The sequence below is a fragment of the Malania oleifera genome, chromosome 4 (assembly GCF_029873635.1).
Source record: "Malania oleifera isolate guangnan ecotype guangnan chromosome 4, ASM2987363v1, whole genome shotgun sequence".
Lineage (NCBI taxonomy): Eukaryota > Viridiplantae > Streptophyta > Magnoliopsida > Santalales > Ximeniaceae > Malania > Malania oleifera.
Genome location: NC_080420.1, coordinates 79,034,755 through 79,055,558, shown reverse-complemented (window position 1 = coordinate 79,055,558; position 20,804 = coordinate 79,034,755). Strand labels below are relative to the sequence as shown.

Below are 20,804 nucleotides of genomic sequence, written 5' to 3'. Positions count from 1 at the left end.
ATACGATGTATGTAAATTTTAGGAACTGAAGTTCCATTTTACTATACTGAAATGTGGAAAACAGATGTCGGTTATACACCGAGCTGTATATGTGAAAAGGGTAAACCGAGAGGATATGTGCCGGATTATTCTCGATGTGATTATCTGAATTTGTGAAAATACTGGAATTGCACATGTTACTATATTTTGTTATAAATTGTATATATGATATTGGAACCACAGCTTGCTACCAAAAGAAGTTGAAAAAAACTTCAGTGATGGGGTTGAAAAATACTCTAAACTATTAGAAGCACGGTTCCGATGCTGGCAGTTAGTGCAAACGTACATGAGGGAACAGTCTGGGTACTTAAGATAGTCGACCTATGTGGAGTTAGTAAAGTGCTCGTAAAAATAAACCAGGGGGCGGTCGGACTATAGTAGTTGCTCGGCCTTATCTGTACGAATAGGACATTGTCAGAGGTATCAGTGCACAACCCGTGCCACGGGGGTAAATAGGTAAACATGTCATACCAAGCTGGAAGTTGTTCTAATATTCATATACATGATTTAAATACTTGAATGTGCAGATAAATTTTATATGTTAGAGTATTATAAAGAAATGTTCCATATGTATGAGTTTTTATGAAAGTATGCATATATGCAGTCACACACTGTTGTAACACCTTCTTCCTTACTGAGAAGTGTCTCACCCCATTATACAACCTTTGTTTTCAGGTCCATCAAGTCATCGGTCCTTGTAGCTAGAAGGACCTGGGGAATTTTTTTTGGTTTAGCTTACGTAAGCATTCAAATCATGTATTAAACTTAGATGAAGTTTCTTTTTGGAGGGTTGTAATAAAAAGTTATATTTTATGTCTGAATTTATGTACTTAAGGATGTAAAAGTAACCTCTGGTATAAGTTTAGCAGATATCCCAATGAATGTTTATGTTTTTCCGCAACATTTACATTGTAATTATGCATGATTTACACCTGTATGTCCCTATTTAGGGCGGGATGTCTACGTATCTTGAACATGTACAGGTATTTTTTATTTGGGTTAACGGTGCTGGTCTAGTAAAAAGGGCCAGGTCGTTACACATGTTCTAGATGATGAAATGGAAAAAAAAAAAAGAGTGTGAGTTTAATAACATAAATAAATAAGACGAAGTAAAACTCTCTACCTGAGGGCTTACTGAGTAAAGTGAGTGCCCTGATAAGTATCAGTTGTAGCCTCACCCGAGTTAATCGAGCAAGGTTACAACCGATATCAGAGTAGAGGGGATCTACATGTATGGGCGTGTAATCTCCCCCATCCTTAGGAACTTTCGCTATTAAATATGGGTTGCATGTGAATAAGTTGAAAATTGGAATTAAAGCTTATAACAACTTGTGTTTTATATCTATATGATTATGAGTATAATTGGTATATTTTTCTCAGGTGGTATTATTACTGAAATGAGTACATTAAGATATAACGAAACTTATACTACCACACACTATAAATAATTTATTCCTTCTTACTGAGAGTTGTCTCACCCAAATATCTAATATTTCAGGAAATTGTGACAAACTAGGAGATAGAGGGGAGCCGACACCCTGATAGACAGGATGAGTGTTGAGCTAGGGATGTATGATTCTCCTAGAGTTTTTGGTTGCTTTTTGGGGATGTGTTAGATATGTATATATAATGTATATAGATGTTTAGTACTCTGGTTATTTGTATTTTGGATAGTATGTGTATATGGACTTCCACTATTAGGGTTGTTTATATAAGTTTGACTGATTACCCGGTACTCGTTTCGGGTTGAGTTATGTTGATACGGTATCAGAGATTCTGACGTGGCCGATGTTTGATTATTATTTATTATTTATTGGAAAAAGAAATAGTATGAAAATCGGGGCGTCACAACACCGATTCTTGTATTGCTTCCTTGATCTTTTTAGCTATTGACCTTGTGATTGGACCATCTGAAACTTGCAAGGGATCTTTAAGACTCAGTCCACCATTGTGCCCATCATATTATTTATACAAGTACATATTACACGTATTTTTTACAACAAGTTTGTTTTTTTTAAGTAGTTTCAAACGGGGGTTGAAATAGAAGCATTAGACCTAAGGAATGAAGGTGTTTATAGCAAAAAAAAAAAAAGCACAAAGCACATTGTGATCATGTGGATGTTAGTGATTGATTATAAATATGGTAAGTTGGATGATAATCGGCTCGTTATGTCGACCTACGTTAGAGGTGTGAGGATAGTACTTTACTTTATAGGAAATGTCTCAATGGAATAGGGAGTTAAAGGAAGGGAATCATTAAAAAACATAAACAAGAGAAGAAAATGAGAAAGGTGATCATTTAGATAGAAGAGGGAGGAAAGAGGCATAAAGAAATAAAGCAAAGGTAAAGGAAAAGCGCATGAGAGAGAGAGAGAGAGAGAGAGAGAGAGAGAGAGAGAGAGAGATATTGGTATAGGTTGTTTAGTAATAGATTAATTGTATTGATATGTGAATTGGATTGAAGCTCCTTTCACAATAGAAATTATACATGTCTATGTTACTTCCTATTCAAATCTACATCAATTCTTGAGTTACAAATCATAAATTTATGATACTAAACCTAACAATAAGAGACATTAATTATAAATCCAAAATTTTTCAAACGTTAAGAAGCCTAATTATTATAGTTGACTTATTTTCTCCGGTTTGGCCTTGGTGGCCCTTGTAATTCCTTAGACACTTTGGCAATAAGTGGCTTACCTCAAAATTTTCTATTATATGGTTAATGGTTAGACCCATTGTGATGATCCCAAAAGTATATATACGAGTAAAGCATAGTTGTAATGACTCAGAAAATTTTAACTATTTAAAATAATAAGAAAGATAATAAAAGGAAAAGGGGAAAATAGAAGAAGGGGAAAAAGGAGTTTTTAAAGGGTAATAAGAACGTGCTCGTGGACAAGTTGGATTTTCTTGTCGATGAGCAATCCTCTAAGCCTCGTCATCGAGTATGCATGTCTCGTTGACGAGAGTTTACTAAGAGAGGTTCTCACATTTTTTAACTTCATCGACGAGCTCACGATTTCATCCACAAGTGGTGTTCTTGGGCTCGTCGACAAGGCCACGTGGCAAGTTGCCTATAAACACGCAAAAATCAGATTTTCAACAGAAGAATCCATTTTTCCTTCTGTTTCTCTCTCTAACCATGACTTCTTTGCCTTCTCTATTCGATTTCAAGCTGGATTTGACCCTGTTTGACGATCCGAAACCACCACGAGGTTCGTAGGATCGTTCTCTACAAAACTATGGGAGCTGATCGTTGATTTGGAGTTTTGAGGAAACATCCCAAAACTAGGGTAAGTGAGATAATTTAAGGTTTTATTATTATTTTGAGGTATTTGGAGCCTACGAAGTATTAAACGGGTATTTTTCTGAGATTTGAGGAAGTTGGGATTTTTGGAATACAGGGTCTCGTTTTCCCGAGGAGCAGGTAAGGGGAAATACTTTATGACATATTCTTACTAATTTTTAACTGGATAATTTTTGGGTATAAAATTTTATATATTTAGGTAAATTATACTAAATGGTGTAGGAAATGAAAATATGGTTTTGATTATATATTATATTGGGAAAAACTGTGTGGCATAAACCAACTTTGCTAATTAAATGGTTGTGAGTACTGTGGAATGATGAATCATTGTGATTGCAAATATTGTTGAGTTGCGAATTCTGGTTGGTAGAAAATATCGGTTAATGTGGTATAAGGAGGTCGTTATATCGTACCCGGTATAACCGTTATATAACGTTGGCAATGGCATGAGGAGGTCGTTATATGGGCGTTTATATTGGGAGGTAAACATTGGCAGTGGTATGAGGAGTTTGTTTACCTATTTACCATGAACATGGTGGTTTGTGTTACATCCTGTGTGGACCAGTCCTGTGTGGACATGTATGTTGTGTGATTGATTAGCCTTATGTGGACTAGTCCTGTGTGGACATGTATGTTGTTTGGTTGACAGTCCTATGTGAACGTGTATGTTGTGTGTACTAAAGTCCTGTGTGGACGATTACATTTTGTGTCGATATAGACCCTGTGTGGTTATGATTGAAGACTTGTGAATTATCCTGTGTGGATTGATTGTGGTATGCATATATGTGTGGAATTTTGTGAAATGACTGGCATTGGTTGTGAGTAACTTTAATTAAGTATTTATGGTAAAGTAGATCACTCCACCCGAGAGCTTGCTGAGGAAGGCGAGTACTTTGGTGATTATTTGTGGATACTAGAGTAGAGGGAAGCCACTTGTATGGGCGGGTGACCTTCCCTATTCTCAGAGACTTTAGCTGGATACATAACCCAAAGGCTTACTAAGAAAGGTGAGTGCCCTGGTCTTAGCATTAGAGCAAAAGGAATCTACTTGTATGGGCAGGTAAACTTCCCTATTCTCAGGCATTATCAGTAAGAATAATTATATATGTGGGCATGTGATTGGGTGACAGAGAAGTTGACCATGGCGTGATATGAATGCATTATCTTGGCTGCTACTAGTGGTGAAATGCTATTGTATGGATATTTTAATTATATATATATGAAACACTTCAGTCACACACTATTGTAAATTATTTCTTCCTTACTGAGAGGTATCTCACCCCGTCGATTTATCAATCTTTTTAGGTTTTCTATGTGATCGAGCTTAGATAGCTCTAGGGCAGGGTAGTTTTGTGAGTTGAATATATCAGAACATATATGTTTTTAGTGTTATGTTTAATATATTTTAATTCTAGTTTTGTAATATGAAGAATGAGACTATAATTATATGGATCTACATATATAAATATAGAACTCTGGTAGTTTGTTTGAGGTTATTTAATTATTTTTGCTGCATGAATGGTATCTGAGACACATGTTTGTCTCATAACACTACAGGCCCCACGTGGCGAGTCCGGGGCGTTACAGTTGGTATTAGAGCATAACGGTATTGCGGACTTTTGGAGGCATAAATCCCTTGATGGACTTCTGTGATTTTTTAAATCAGTCAACAGTTTAAAAAAACCACGATATTTCCATCGACAGTGATATTTCTAAGTGGAGGAACTAAAATTTGGAATTTGAATTTGGAAGTTAAAATGATTGCGGATAATTGGATATCTGATGTTTAATTGAGGATTTGGATATTAAATTGGTTTCATGTTTTGTAATTATGTCAAATATATTAAGATGTGGAGATTCTAAATTGCCTCTATTGTATATTTATATTTAGGGATGGATCCTAGAGGCAAAGGCGTGGATGAAGGAGGAGGAAGCGAATTGGGAGCTTCTAGCGGGGATGAGATTGACACCTCTCGACTATTACGAGGGATAGCCCGTCAGGTTAGGGAAGACCTTATCTAAGCGAGTGCTCAAATACCATTGCAGCTCAGTTGCCCCTTGGAGGTTGGCCTGATAAAAATGGAAATTCATAGGATAAATAGAGTAGACACAGTTGGTACGCATATATAAATACATATAAATAAAGGGGAAGAGGACCATCCCTTCTTTTCCCCACTTGAAGACAGTCGCCTCACCCACCCTCTTCCCATCCAATTCCCATCCATGCTCATATGGCCCCCACCCCCATTATTTTATTCTTCTCTCTCTCTCTCTCTCCCTCTCTCTCTCTCTCTCTCTCTCTCTCTCTCTCTCTCTCTCTCTCTCTCATCTCTCTCTCTCTCTCTCTCTCTTCTTCTTCTTCTTCTTCTTCTTCTTCTTCTTCTTCTTCTCTCTTTTCTTCTCCTTTGTATTTCTTACGCATAACCCTTCCCACTACCTATAAGTAGGAGGCTCTCCTATTTCAAACTCACAGCCTTACTTAAGTGAGAATTTAAGGAGAGAAGAAGAGTGAGAAAAATTGAGTGGCAATAGTAGAATTTTAGTTATACATAAAATTATCATTTCTCCACTTTTCCCAATCTTACTTTTATAGAGTTAAAATTTAGTGTGATCGTTTCACAGGACTAAAATAAGGTAAGTAAGTCTGATTATGTTAGTTCTTTTTAATAAAATATAACTAAGTTTATTTTAATGCATTATGATATTCTGTTAAAAATTAAAATAAATATTTTTAACATGAAAATTGTGAGGCATGAGCTCATTAAATTACAGTACATGTTTTACAATACAATCAAGATATGGTAAAATTTTTATGGTGTTGTTCATTTTATTGCATAAATTATATATTAAATTTTTATGAAGTTGTTCAAATTATATATACATTCTTTTTATGATATTGTTCATTTTATTGCATAAATTATATATAAAATTTTTATGATATTAAATAAATTATATATACAATTTTTATGATATTGTTCATTTTATTGCGTAAATTATATATAAAATTTTTATGATGTAAATTATATAGTAGTATGTTTTTAAAACCCCTTAGGACTCAAAGATCATAGAATTACAGATGTTCAGTATTGTAGCTTACAGTTTACAGTTTATAGAGTGCACTTATACTGTTTACAGAGTGGTTTTACAAAGCAGTGGATTTCTCCTTAGTGCATACCTAGTTCCAGACCAAAACTTAATAGGGAAAATCTCACTTACAGTTTACAATTTGATTTATTTTGGTTGGCCAACCAGTTAAATCTAGTCTTCGGACTGCACAACCTTGTCATGGGAGTAAACATGACTTAAAGTTGACAGGCCTAAGGAAGGTTTTTATAGTATATGTATATATATATATGTGTGTGTGTGTGTGTGTGTGAATATGATCATTTTTGTGCCTAAATGATGATTTGAAGGAAAAACATAAGGAAAAGTATATACATATAATTAAGTATTATAAATATAGTTTAAAGTTAATAAATCTAATTTAACAGTTGCAGTGTATGGTTATAAAATTTTACTGCTATAGTTGTTGGTAAAATTTTACAGAAATTTTAAATTTACTTTTATTTTAAATGTAATTTTGAAGTCACATATTAAATGTTAATTTATGAAATTATAATTCATTACGCGTTGAAGTTACGTATTTAGGCGTTTAAAATTGTACATTAAAGATTATATTTTTAATTAAATGCCTGATTATGTTCAATAATTTAACATTGCGCTCAATTTACGATATTTGATTTTTATTCAATAATTTACTGATTTTTTGTATTTTATTATTGTAGGAAATTTTTGAAAATTAAATCCGGAATTCAAATATTAGAGAAGTCATGCATAAAGAACCTGATGAGTTGGGCCGTGTTCGTGGAGGGTCGTGCACTACACAAAGCCATGCACGTGAACATCTAAGGAAAAAAGAATTTGGGCTGGACGTGCAGGTAAATTGGGAGAAGTTGCTGGGCTCGCTAGATTTGAAGAGAAGCTAGGCTTTGAATTGAAAAGTGAGAAGGGCAGCCGCATGGATGTGACCACGTAAGGGGCTTCTAGGCCCATGCGCTGGAGTGAGTGGCTTTTGGGTGGTTGAAAAAGTTAAGGAGAGGAGAGTAGGCTTTATTAGGATTGGGAAAGAAAAAAAACAAGTTTTGAAAAGTCAAAATAAAGGGGCTAGGGGGTTGCCTTTATAAGTAGCTTGGAGTAGAGTTTGAGGAGAGTTTTTTTAAGTGTTGCTTTTCTTCGCGGGACGCCATGCGTAGCAGGAGGGGTCCTCCCCAACACATACACAACTTGCACCTCTTTTCTCTCTTCTCTATCTCTTTTCTTAATTTAATATTGTTAGATTTATTTTTATTGTCAAAACTTTAGTTTACTTCAATTTAAAGTTGGGTTTAAATATTTGTTAAAGTTAGTTTAAGAACCTTTTTTTTTTTTTTAGATAAATTTTTGTTCTCTCTCTCTCCTTCATTCTTCTCTCTCTCTCTCTCTCTCTCTCTCTCTTGCTCTCTCTCTCTCTCTCTCTTGTTACTTCATTACTTTTTAAATACCTTGTTTAGATTTATTTTATTGAAGCTTTTTGTTCAAGTCAATTTTTGTTTAAGCAAGTATTTAAGTTTAATTTATTTTTGAAATCTTTGTTTAAGTTAGTTTAATGTTGAAGTTTAAGGGTTTTTTTTTTTATTCTACTGTTGAATTGAGTTTAATTTTTGTTCAAGTTATTGGTTGGATTAAGTTTAAATTCTTGAGTTGATGTTTAATTGATTTTATTTATTTATTTTTTTTATGGTTGAATGTTTAAGTTGATTCATAAAGTTTTTTTCTTCAAGTTTTTGTCCGAAATTTCAAACGTAGGTTTTATTTCTTATCTGAATGCTTAATATATGATTGTGTTCCGCATTTAATTTTGTTATCTTTCATTTTATTATGTGAATAGATCGTTGAGTAGGGATATTAATTGTGTTAATTTTTCCCGTCATCTATTTATCGTTATTTGTTTCTTGTCGTTAATTTTATTCATGAGATGTTCGCAGTTTATGTCTTGTTTCTTTTTAATTTTGTCACAAAATCTCAAAAATCTTAGAAATCTCAAGAGACGATCTAACTCTTGGGCTAATTATTACACGACTAAACTCCTATACTTGGGATAGCCTTCACGCTGCTAATTTTTAGAGCAAGTCAAGTTTTTGGCACCGTTGCCGCAGATCGAACCTAGGTCACCTGTGATGACCCAAAATATATATATGATTAAAGCACAATAATAATAAAATAATAAAAATGGTCATTGATTTAATATCAATACAGAAGTGTTATTCTGTAGGATCCTTGATTCCATGTTTGATGCCTAAGAAAGACCTTGTCTAAGCGAGTGCTCAGAGACCATTGCGGCTCAGTCACTCCCTGGAGGTCGGCCTGGTCAAAATGGAATTTCATAGGATAAATAGGATAGACACTGTTTGTATACGTAAATAAGTATATATACATAAAATAGTGTTTTGACAGACATAATTTGTAGAAATACATAATAAGATGATAATAATATAGGTATCATATGTGAGGCCCACAAGACTATGTGGGGCTCACATGAGTCCCGAAACCATGTAGAGGTTTACACGAGTCTCAAAACTATGTAGGACGCATAAAATCGTATGAGGGTTATTCGAGTTACGTAGGATCCATTCGAGTCTTGAAGTTGTATGGGGCCCACAAGACTATGTGGGGCCTATATGAGTTTTCAAAATTCAAATTTAATTCTTGTTCAAAAATAAATAATAAAATAAATAAATACTAAAAATAGTTTAAAAGTAAAAACAATGATAATAATAATGATTAAGAAAAATAATAAAATAATAAAATAATTAATTAACTAATTGACTAATTAATTAGGTAAGTGATTAATTAAAAATTTATTTAATGGGAATGGTGGCAAGCACTCCCACATGGCCTCCATCCCCATCCCATACTCAACCCATACCTTGCCTATTCTTTAATTTTTAAAAATTATAATTTCACCCATCTCCCCACACTTTTATAAATTTCATTTCTTCCCCAAAATTTTCCTATAAATAGGGAGCTCTCAACCTTCATTTTTCACAACAATTTTCTAAAGAAGAGAAGGATTAGTGAGTGAAAGAATTTGTGGTGGATAGATAATTTTTGAATTAGTTCTCAATCACCCACTCTTTCCGATCTCATTTCTTAAAGATAGTTACAGTGTTCGTAAGGAAGAAGGTAAGTAAATTTTGATTATGTTAGTTTTTTTTTTTATTTTAAATTCATACCCGAGTTTATTTTAGAAGTAAATTTCAATTATATTAATTAGTTCTACAAAATTTCCATGAGTTTATTTTTATACGTATTTAATTATACTAGTTTTATCTTTAATATACTTGCATATATTTTTGGGTTAAGAAATATTCTAATCCCCTCGAGTAAATTTTCAGCATTTCTTTCTATTCAAAAATAAAATTATTTATATTTTTAACACAAAAATTGTGTGGCATGAGTTTATTTCTACGTTTCATTTTTTTTTTTATGAAAATATGAGGAAAGATGAGATTTTCACGATATTATTTTAAATTGCATAAATTATAATAAGATGATTTTAAAACCCCCTATGGCAACGAAAGTTCAAAGTTACAGATGCTCGATACCGCAGCTTAAAGTTTATACGGATCAGAGTGCACCCACACTGTTTACAGAGTGGTTATTTATGTTAGTGGATTTCTCCTGAGTGCACACCTGGTTCTGGACCAGGACTTAATAAGGAAAATCTCACCTAAAGTTTACGTACGTTGATTTAGTTTGGTCGGCCAGCCAGCTAAGTCCAGTCTTCGGACCGCACAACCCAGTCATGGGGGTAAATATGACTTACAGCAAATAGGCCTAAGGGTGGTTTTTATAATATATGTTTATACATATTTAATTACGTGTACAAAGTTACTGATGATTTGAAGAAAAAGTGTAAGTTTACGTGAAAAGGATCATTTTGGTGCTTAAATGACGATTTAAGGAAAACGTATAAGGAAAAGTATATGTACGTTTATCATTAAGTTTATACAATTTTAAAGTTAAAAGTTTAATTTAACAGTTATAGTATATAATTATAAAATTTTACTGTTGTAATTGATGACAAAAGTTTTATACAGAAATTTTTAAATTTATATTTATTCTAAAAGAAATTTTGAAGTTATAGTATTAAATATTGTTTTACAAAGTTTTTTAAAAAAGCTCATTTTGGCTACACACTAATAATAATCTTATTTACTTACTGAGCGTCGTCTCACTCCAATCATATTTTTATTTCAGATAACTCTGAAGAGCATGTTAGAAATCAGGCTTAGCAAGCATGCGGGTGGGGATAGAAAAATAAATATTTTTTTAGAAATATTAGTATGGTTTCAGATATTTATGTTTGTGTAATTTTTCTTCTTTTGAAATAACGATTGTAATATGGATAATTAGCGCTCTGGTTTAATAAAAATTGAATTTATTTTGCTTCCGTTGTAAATTAGTAGTAAAAAGTTAATATCCCAGGCCCCTCGGGGTTGGGGTGTTACATCACCCACGTGATGGGCGAGTAGATTCTGAGAGTCTGTTTCAGCATTTGATAGACTTTGAGTTGGCCTGCACCACCTTTATTGGAAATGATGAGTATATCAAGCTCCACTTATTTCCTTTTTCTTTGAAGGATAAGTCGAAGATCTGGTTTAACTCGTCGAGGCCTAACTCTATTAATAGTTGGACTGATATGCAGCGTGAGTTCTTACACAAATTCTTTTCTTTTCATAGAACCCAATACCTATAGGAGTAGATCAGTCAATTTATGTAGAAGGGTGACGAGACCTCCCAGGCTGGTTGGGAGAGGTTCAAGGATCTGATAAATATATGTCCACATCATGGGTTCGAATCCTGGAGGTTAGCTAATTATTTCTATATAGGTCTTACTTTTGAATGCAAACTGTTTATCCAGAATATGTGCAATGGAGAATTCTTGAGAAAGGAACCGGATCAGGCACTGTATTCCTTGACTACTTAGCTGAAAATGCCAAACACTGGAATACACAATATGATTAGGCACCAATGGCAGTACAACTTCTCAGCACAATTGGCGGTGGAGGTAAATATGAGGTCAAAGAGAAGAATGATCTTCAGGCTCTTGTTGCTGCACTAGAAAGGAGGGTAGAAGTATTAGAAAAGGAGAGTACTTCTGTTCAGATACAATCGACAAATTAGGTTAACAAAGCTCCAAATCAGCCATTCTTGAACACCTACAATCCGGAATGGAGGAATTACTCGAATTTCTCATGTAGAAATGATCAATCTAATCCATCATTTTCACAGTTTCAACAGCCTCCTTAGTCTTATGCACCACCTTCGTAGCCAACTTATGATCTTGTTGCTCCTCTGCACCAGTATCAGCCATATTAGATCTATCAGAGCTACGCACTTCCAGAATTTCAATCTAATGAAGCTTTTGTTTCACTGACGACATCTTTTGAGGATAGCAGGGCACAGATGGCTAATACACTTCAAAAATTTATGCAGATTAACACTTAGATCATGAATGAATTGTAGAGCACCATCAACGAGTTAAACACCAATTTGACTAAGATAAGCATGACATTAAATACCCTGGAAAAAGAGGAATTTTTTGCACAACCTCAGTCTGATCCTCAGGTATACCGACAACAATATCAATAAGTACACGATGTCTCAGGGGATCCTTTTGGGACAGAGAAGGTCATTAGTACTCTGAGAAGTGAAGAAAAAGTTCCCCGACCTAAGATACTCATCGACAGACAAATAGTTGCCCAGACACTTGAAGTTGCAACTGAGATAGATGAAGCTAAAGAAAAGTCAGAGGAAGCGAGCCCATAATTGAAGGAGTCGTCATCCCAACCAGATACTCAAGTGCAATCTGCAATCGTGGAGCCGTCATCCCAACCAGATACCCAAGTGCAAGTGACAACCATATAACCGTCATTACCTACTGTAGTGAATGTCAAGGATTGCAATGTCGAAGCAAAACTTGACAACGGTAAGGTAATTGGTGCACCAGATGAAGAAGTTAAAAAGAATGGTGAGAGTTCAACTTTCAAGGAACCAAGTAAAAATCTTAATGTTGATGCTTCTGATGAACTAAAGGTAACTGTTTCAACAACTTTTCCTAAAAAACCAGTTCATAAAGAATAAAATTTCTTGGAAAACATACTGAATAAAGATCCTTTCTTGTTAAAACAAGAAAGTCAATCTGTACATGTATTGTCTGGTATTTTGAAGAGTATTAACACTGACTTATACCCTTTACATACTTGCATATAACTTAGGAGTTACACACTTGACTATTTATGTGTAGTTTCTCTTTATATGGCTAATCTAGGAATCGTAACTCTATTTAGGTTGACTAGTAGTTCATTCGTGTTAACTTGGCTATATTTACTCTTGTATTTACATGATATCTCATGAGGTAAAAAATACACATTCATGTGACTTGTAGTACTTAGGGTTCCTTGTGAGTACTGAGAGAGTGCCCGTGGCAATTTTGAAACCTCGTGAGGTACTGTTGAGTCATCTTTTGCTCTTTTAAGTTTTTGACATCAGCTCAGAGTTCATGAAACTCAACTTTCCTTTTTTTTTTTTTTTTTCTGGATATTCTTTGTACACTAGTCTCTGTTTTTGACTTGCTAGGTCATATCTAGTGGGGAAATAGAAACTTAGGTCTTGTAGCCTACTTAAGATGTGAAGGCCGAGCCACCCCTAGAAATAGACTTATTTCATGGACTCCTATTCGAGCTTAATTTCCATAGATGATATGAAGATAACAAAAGAAGTGTAATGATTGTCCTAACTGACCATGAAAAGAAAGAAATTGAAAAATAAGTAGAAGAAAGAAAAAAGGGAAATAGAAATGCAAAAGAATGAAGTGAAAGATTAATACCTGTTCCACACAACTACCACAAAAAGTCAGGGACATGACACATTTTCTCTATATATGAAGACTCTTCAATCGCCTAATGCTTCATATGTATTCATGTCTGGTTCATGGTTAAGTTGATCTAGGGTGGTCATGGTTGGATATGGTGAGTAAGTGAGAAGATGTTAGGGTGAAGGACAGACATCTCAAAAATAGGCTGGATCCTTTTCAGACTAGTCCACTCCATACATTTAGCGTTTGTTATTTGCAACATGTTGGATGTTTGATCATGACACTCCTCCTCACATATGACAAGTGAACCCATATTTTTTGAGTATTTTTTAGGGTATACCATTTAGACAGAGTCAAAACGAATGTTCTGTAGGTGTCCATTGGTATTCTGGGTGTAACGAGTCATACACATTACACATACCTTGATATTTCGCCTTTTTATACTCAAATTTATATGGCTACATTAACCCTGAATTGTAATTGCTAGTTAACTATATGTGAGTATATTGTTCTTAATAGCTATATAATGATGAAACTTGCATGAGTGACTTGCTTCGGAGTTACCTATGAATGAGCTTGTGTGTAATCTGGTGATATTCTTGTATGTGAAATGGTATGGTTGTGTTGCATGTGCATTCATTTAACATTCATGGGAATTAGTGTTTGTGGGTACCGCCCTGAATTTCATTCACGTTATTTTCTAGAGACTAGCAAAACGTTAGTTGGGGGGGGGGTATGATTATGCGTCAAAGTGCATATTAGGAATTTAAAATTGTACATTAGAGATTATATTTTTAATTAAATGTCTAACTATGTTCAATATTTTAGAATTTTTAAGAATGATAATTTTGATAATTGAGATACATTTGTAATAAAACCAATTAGTGCTCCGATAGTTAAGATATTTAAGGTTTATTTACTTTCATTGTAAATTATTTATAGAAAGAGACACCTTTGACCCTATTGGGTTCGGGTGTTACTCCTTTGTCCTTATATTCCAAGAGGATGCATAAAGATTGGGCAAACAATGCCTAACACAACTACTCCATTCAGTAGTAGTAGTAGTAGTAGTACTATTGCTCTTTAGGCATGACGTGTGTATTATCTTCATTCACTTATTATTATTATTATTATCAACTTAAAGTTTCGAAGACTCGTTTTGGATTGCAAACATATGATGACTTCTAATAAACCAAAGTAACATAACTCACCTTGATTATCTTACATATTTTATTTAAAACGGAGTTGCCACTTTATTTTGTTTTTAGAAAAAGTAACATAAAGGAAATTTTTTTTCTTTCTAAAGTTTTAGTATAGGAGTACCATTGTGAATAAGGAAGGTAAAGTTTAAAATCTCTTCAATTTGAGATTTCAAAGACTTAACATCCTAAAGCAACTTGATACACATTAGTGAGCACCAACTTGACCCAAAAGTTTAAGCCTATTGGATCTTGGGCCCAACCATGTATATAAGCGCCCATCATTTACTTACTTTTTTCAATGTGGGACAAACTCACAATTGGAATTCTTAAAAATCTCCCCCTCACTTGTGAGTTCCAACTGCTCTCCCTTGAACGGAAGTCATCTTCTCCCTCATGGGACTAATTCTCCAACAGTTGCTCAAGTGGTTCTTACCACTACATCTTACGTGTCTTGGATTGTATTCCAAGTGGGCCTCCAAACCAATCCTACCTCCCACGCCTTTGACCCTATTTGGATCCATCTTGGTAGCTTAGATTGGCCTCGGTCACACACTTCTACACCCAGAGTTATGAACCATCGGCTCTAATACCATGTTAGATTATCACTTTACCTAAAAGCTTAAGTTGTTAGGTTGTAGGCCAACAATGTATATCAAGTTTTAACACTCCCTCGCATGTGCAACCCGATAGCACGTGGAACACTTATCTTATTAAGTGTGCATGAGTGTGTGTGCGTGTGCGTGTGTGCGCGTGCGTGTTCCTTTTGAAATAAGGATTTTTAAGAAAAGAAAAGTTGAAAAATAGTCAAAAAAAGGCTTGCAGCATCAGGTGGTCGATTGCTTGCAGAGAACGGTCTACCAACCTTTGTTGGTTTTACTTGCTTCAAATTTTTGCAAACTTAAAAAATTTCACTCCTTTTCCATATTTGAAAATGATTTCAAGGAGTTCATTTAAAGGAAGAAGTCCAAAAGAAATTCCACTAGTTATGCATTAACAAATCCTTAAAAAATCACATAAAACAAATAAATGAAAAAAAAAATGACATGAATGAAGAAAACATGAAGTTTTTTTAGTTGTGGTTGAAGCTACCAAGGTAGATTGCCTACACTCCTCGAATGGAGGAATCAAGCCACTTGTAGTTCCAAAAAAAAAATTTTCAAAACAAGTTTAGATTTTTTTTTGGTAAATGACTTTTTAAGAAAAATCTCTACAAACCCATTATATATACTTGAAGCCTTATTGAAAAACCTCTTGTCCTCTAACTAGAAAATTCGTTTTTTGATGTATCTGATGTATCTTCAGCGAAAAAAGATACTAAAATCAAGTTTGAAGACTTAAGAAAATCATTATTTCTACCCTCATGTTACTTTATGAGTGATTGCTTTTAAAAAATAAATTTTTATTATAGAAACTTGAAAATTTTGTAGACATTGGTGGGAGAACGAAAAACCTACCTTCAAACCATATTTAAAACTTGGAGAACATCCAAAAGTCACATCATGGATATATGACTAAGTATTTTCAATTTTTTTTTGAAAACTCGATGACTTTTTGATGAGTGAATTTGCTTTTGAGGTGAAAATTTTGGTTTTTTTATGAAGAAAATCTTGAAAACTATCATCCAACAGCAAACAAACTCGACCAACGATACTCTAATGAATATAAATGTTGGTCTTATAATGCTTAATATCCTGTTTTGATGCTAACAAACAAGAAGAATTTAACATGCTTTGTTAAGTGATGTATTTTCAGGACTCAATGATGAATGTAAGGTTAAAGAATTCGTGAAAGCTTGTACTTCAGAGAAGGATAATTATATCAAGCTTCAGGCATGGATTCAAGAATAAAAGCTCAGGTGATCAACATGAAAAACTCAACATGGAAAGCTTAAAGTTCAAATGAAGCTCAAACTTCAAAAGCCATATCTTGAAAGCTCACAAGGATCAAGAAACTTGAAAGCCTTACATAAATACAAGTGATCTATAATGAAAGCTCAGATAAGTCTGAAAGATCATTGAAGCTTAGCAAAGAAGACAAAAAGAACTCAAAGCAAAGAAGAAGTCAAGTCAGTTTCTTAGGACAAGTCTTTGTAAGCACTTCAAATATGGTTCATATATGGTTTTTCATTTTGAAGCTCATTAGGCAAAGAAATACTAAAAATTCTGAAGTTTTAAAGTCTTGGAACATGTTTTTCAAAGTTAAAACAAGTTAAAATTCCAAGGTTAATTAAACAAAAGAGAGGAAAATAAAAAATGCCTTGAAAAGAGAAACAGCCAGCTGACAAATGATTGTCTGTATAAGGACAGACAACTAGCAAGTTAAACAACCTAATTCTCTCCTTAAGAAGGATAGACGACTGACTCTCCTTACCCCCCTTTGGACATGCCAAATTCTCTCCTTAAGAAGTTTTTTTTATAGACCTTCAATGGAAGGGAGGGAAAATCCCTTTTGAAATTACAATTTAAAAATTTAAATTAAAGAATAACCACAAAAAAATTACCAATTATCAACTACTAATGTCGAGGTTTGGCATGTGGCATCAAAGGAACATGTGGCATGCCCAAAATCCTTAGCCAGTCAGAAACAAACAATGCAAAATTTTGAATTTTGGCGAACTCGAACAATTGCCTATTGGGGTGCCAAGCAAATTAGGTGGGAAAAGTGGTTAGTTGACCACTTCCGCTAATTTTTTTTATTTCATTTTTGTCTTAACTTTTTCATATGTTCAACTTGGTTTTTGTTTTGTAGGGCAAATGACTATTGACAATTATTCTTATTATTACTATTATTATTAAAATATTATGAGAGTTGTTAAGTTTGTAGACAACTTGGATGCTGATGTTAAGTTTGTAGACGTTTTTTATACAAAATATTTTCTTTCAAAAGAATCTTTGAAAAATTATACCAAATTACGATTCAACAATTTACATGCAGGTTGTGTACAAATTGATACAAACCCGTTATCAAAAATAGGTCATAATAATTCTCTCTTAATTTGTTCAAGAGACTTCAGCATCTCGGATTTTAAAGAATCAATTTTAGGAACACTAGGAACTTCTCTCACAAATGGGCCAGTCTACTTCAAATGTTACCCATATTTTACAATAAGTCTTACTGCTCACAATTACAAAAAAAAAAATGTCTTTTTTAGATATCCAAACTGACAGTTTTCTTCATGGAATTTCCCCATACAAATTGATATACAAGATTCATTATAGAATTCTTACATCTAGCATAATCCCTCTTTACAATCCTCTGGATGTTCCTCCAAGCTAAAAAAACTGCATTGAAACCGTAGGTCACACAAATATGATGGTTCATAGGGCTTTAAAATGGAATGAAATTGATTTACCTAAAGAATGGACCAAACTAGAGTTTGTAGACCACAAATTCGAACTTCAAATCAAAAAATTGAAGAAATTATTACATATAACACATGAGATTAATGAATTAGAGTTCAAAGAAACAATATATTTTTCTCACGCAGGATCTTTAGAAGATTTTCAAATTGCAAAACCCAATTTTTCCAGTCAAAGATCTTTCACCAAAACTAAAAAAAACTGTTTCTAATTTTGAAGAATCGAGGTCATCTTCATCTTAAATAAATATTCCTTAAAAACTTAAAGGAATTCAAATTGAAGAACAAATTGCTCAATCAATTTTTAAAGAACAATCAAAACAAATATTTTCTCCAACTCAATCATAAGTTTGTGAAATAAATGATTTAGATAAACAATCTATTATTGTAACGCCTCGAACCAGAAAACCCGGTCCGGTGCATTATACCTGAATAAACTGTGCCTTGTGGCACCCCGAACACGCTTGGTGGGACCCAGGTACCATGTCATCCATTCATTTACTTCATACTTGACATTGTATTATCATTTACGCAGCGGAAAACATAAATATAATCCTCCAACAATATAATACCAGAGTTTTCTATATATATCTACATTCCAAAATAAACCATTCATCTACATGTATCCACATATATACATATCTCCAAAAACATAATCTACAACTTCCAGTATTCACAACTCAGAAGACTTAAAACATAAAACATAAAACATAAAACATAAAACATATACATCCTAAAAGTATCATCAAAGTTTATACCCTTTTTTCTTTCTATATCCAAAAATGCTATAATAACCCCGAGCTCTCTAAGTTCGATCATGTGGAGGTCCTGAAAAAGATAAATTTGTATTCGCGTGAAACACATCTTAGTAAGGGAAGAAACAATATATTAATTCAGCGTGTGGCCAATATGAGGTTTGTAAATAACATATGTCTATGTATTCATCATTTTCAAATCACTATCATAATTTCCAAAATCCTTTCCTGAGCCTGATCAAACACATGCAAAGTACTTTACCCACAAGAATACCTAAGGATTTGGGTGATTACCCGCCTATTCAAGTAGCACCCCTCTGCTATGATACTTTAGGCAACCAATGCTCACAACCGAAGCATATCAGGGCACTTACCTTATTCAGTAAGCCCTCAGGTGAAAAAGTAATCTCGTACTCACACAGTTCATACAATGGTTTACCAACAAAGGCTCCCGAGAATAAGAAAATTTACCCACCCATACAAGTAATTTCCCTCTGCCCTAATACGTTATGCAGCCTACCGCTACATTTGATACCTACTAGGGTACTCGCCTTTCTCAACAAGCCCTCGGGTGAAGAGTTTGCCCTACCCATATAAGTACATATCATCGTAGCATGAATACTGATACTACAATAATACATTACTTTGTCTATCATTTATTTTGTACTTCTCATCTGTTCATGTTCTCAACTTTGACATTACGTTGCATTTCACTTTACGTGGCTCTTTCCCATTTTACATTGTTCACATTTTACATTTCATTTCCATTTCATTTCCCTTTCATTTCATTCTTTTCATTTCAATTGTTGCATTCGTACTACAGCTCCTTTAAGTTGTACATTAGTTAGTCCACATAGATATGTGTTGGCCTGCTACTACAACTCCTTTCAGTTGTCATCAGTTAGTCTATAGCTCCTTTCAGCTGTTCATTGTTTCTATGGTTACATTAACAATCATATGCAGCATAATTCATAACATATTTTCATTCTCATTGCATTTTCTGTACAACCTGCATTTCATACATATAACATAATTTACACAAAATTTCCATTTTACTCATGCCACACAATTTAGCAGTAAAATTCATACATTTCTTGTGAAATAAGCCAACCCTCATTTATCATTCTTATATTAAAAATATACCTTTAATTTCTTACACAATTAACCTGAAAAATCTTTCACTTTCATCAGTCCATTTTCACATGTACATATCTAATAAAATAGCCCTAGGCCTAGAAATCATAATTTAAACGGTTGTCATTCTAAACCCTCACAGAAACATATACATATATTCATAACATAATCCATTTATTGATTTAATTCATAAAACGTGGTTTAATATATATTCCCCCTTACCTATGTTTTTGAACTACACCAGCACGAACTCCAAATGATGCCAGTGGCGCTCACCCAGATCTTGAATCAAAAACCCTAGTTTAATTAGATAAACCCCAAATAATTTACTATTTCTGCATTTTTTCAACCTATAAACCTCAAATAAGCATTTAAAACCCCAAAACTAAGAATCTTAACCCTTACCTCAACTTTGGAGCATTTCTTGAAAAGCCCAGTTTAGAAATCTGCTCCACTAGATGTGTAGAGAATCTTCCCTAAAAGACCGTAGTGGTCTCCATGTGTTGATTTGAGTTGAATCCGGGCTAGATTTGAAGAAAGAAGGGAGAGAGAGGAAATTTTAGAGAGAGAAAGAAACGAAATAAAATGAATTCTTCGCGGAGAATCAATCTCACTTCATTTTATACCCATTGTTGCCACGTCGCCTCGTCGATGAGAAGACAGGATTCATCGACGAGTCACAAAAGGAACTTCGTCGATGAAAGGATGCTTTCGTTGACTTAACTTAATATCCGAAATTCACCTACTCAGGATCTCTTCATTGACTAGGGACTGAACTTCATCGATGATTTCTAGAAGAACATTCGTCAACGAGATCTGCTGTTCTTCTACTTTTAAATCTTCCTTTTTCCATTATTCTTTATTTATCTATCTAATTTATTATCTTCCTAATTATCTTAATCATTATAATTTTTTGGGTCGTTACATTTTCCCCTCCTTTAGAAATTTTGTCCTCAAAATTTCACTAATAATTTATTTCTACGTTCCACTAGATTACATACAATTCAGTATTATCATCAGATAAAATTTTACATCATCTATAACTAAGTAAAATCATCTTATAAACTTCCAAACCGTCCATAACTGA

General features: G+C 33.8%; 1 non-coding gene across 1 annotated transcript; it reads right to left on the bottom strand.

Moving 5' to 3' along the window:
- Positions 1 to 11,139: 11,139 nt before the first annotated feature.
- LOC131154642 (small nucleolar RNA R71) lies at positions 11,140 to 11,245 on the bottom strand. Its single transcript, XR_009136559.1, has one exon. It is a non-coding gene; the product is annotated as a small nucleolar RNA R71 (small nucleolar RNA).
- Between the last annotated feature and the right edge of the window lie 9,559 nt (positions 11,246 to 20,804).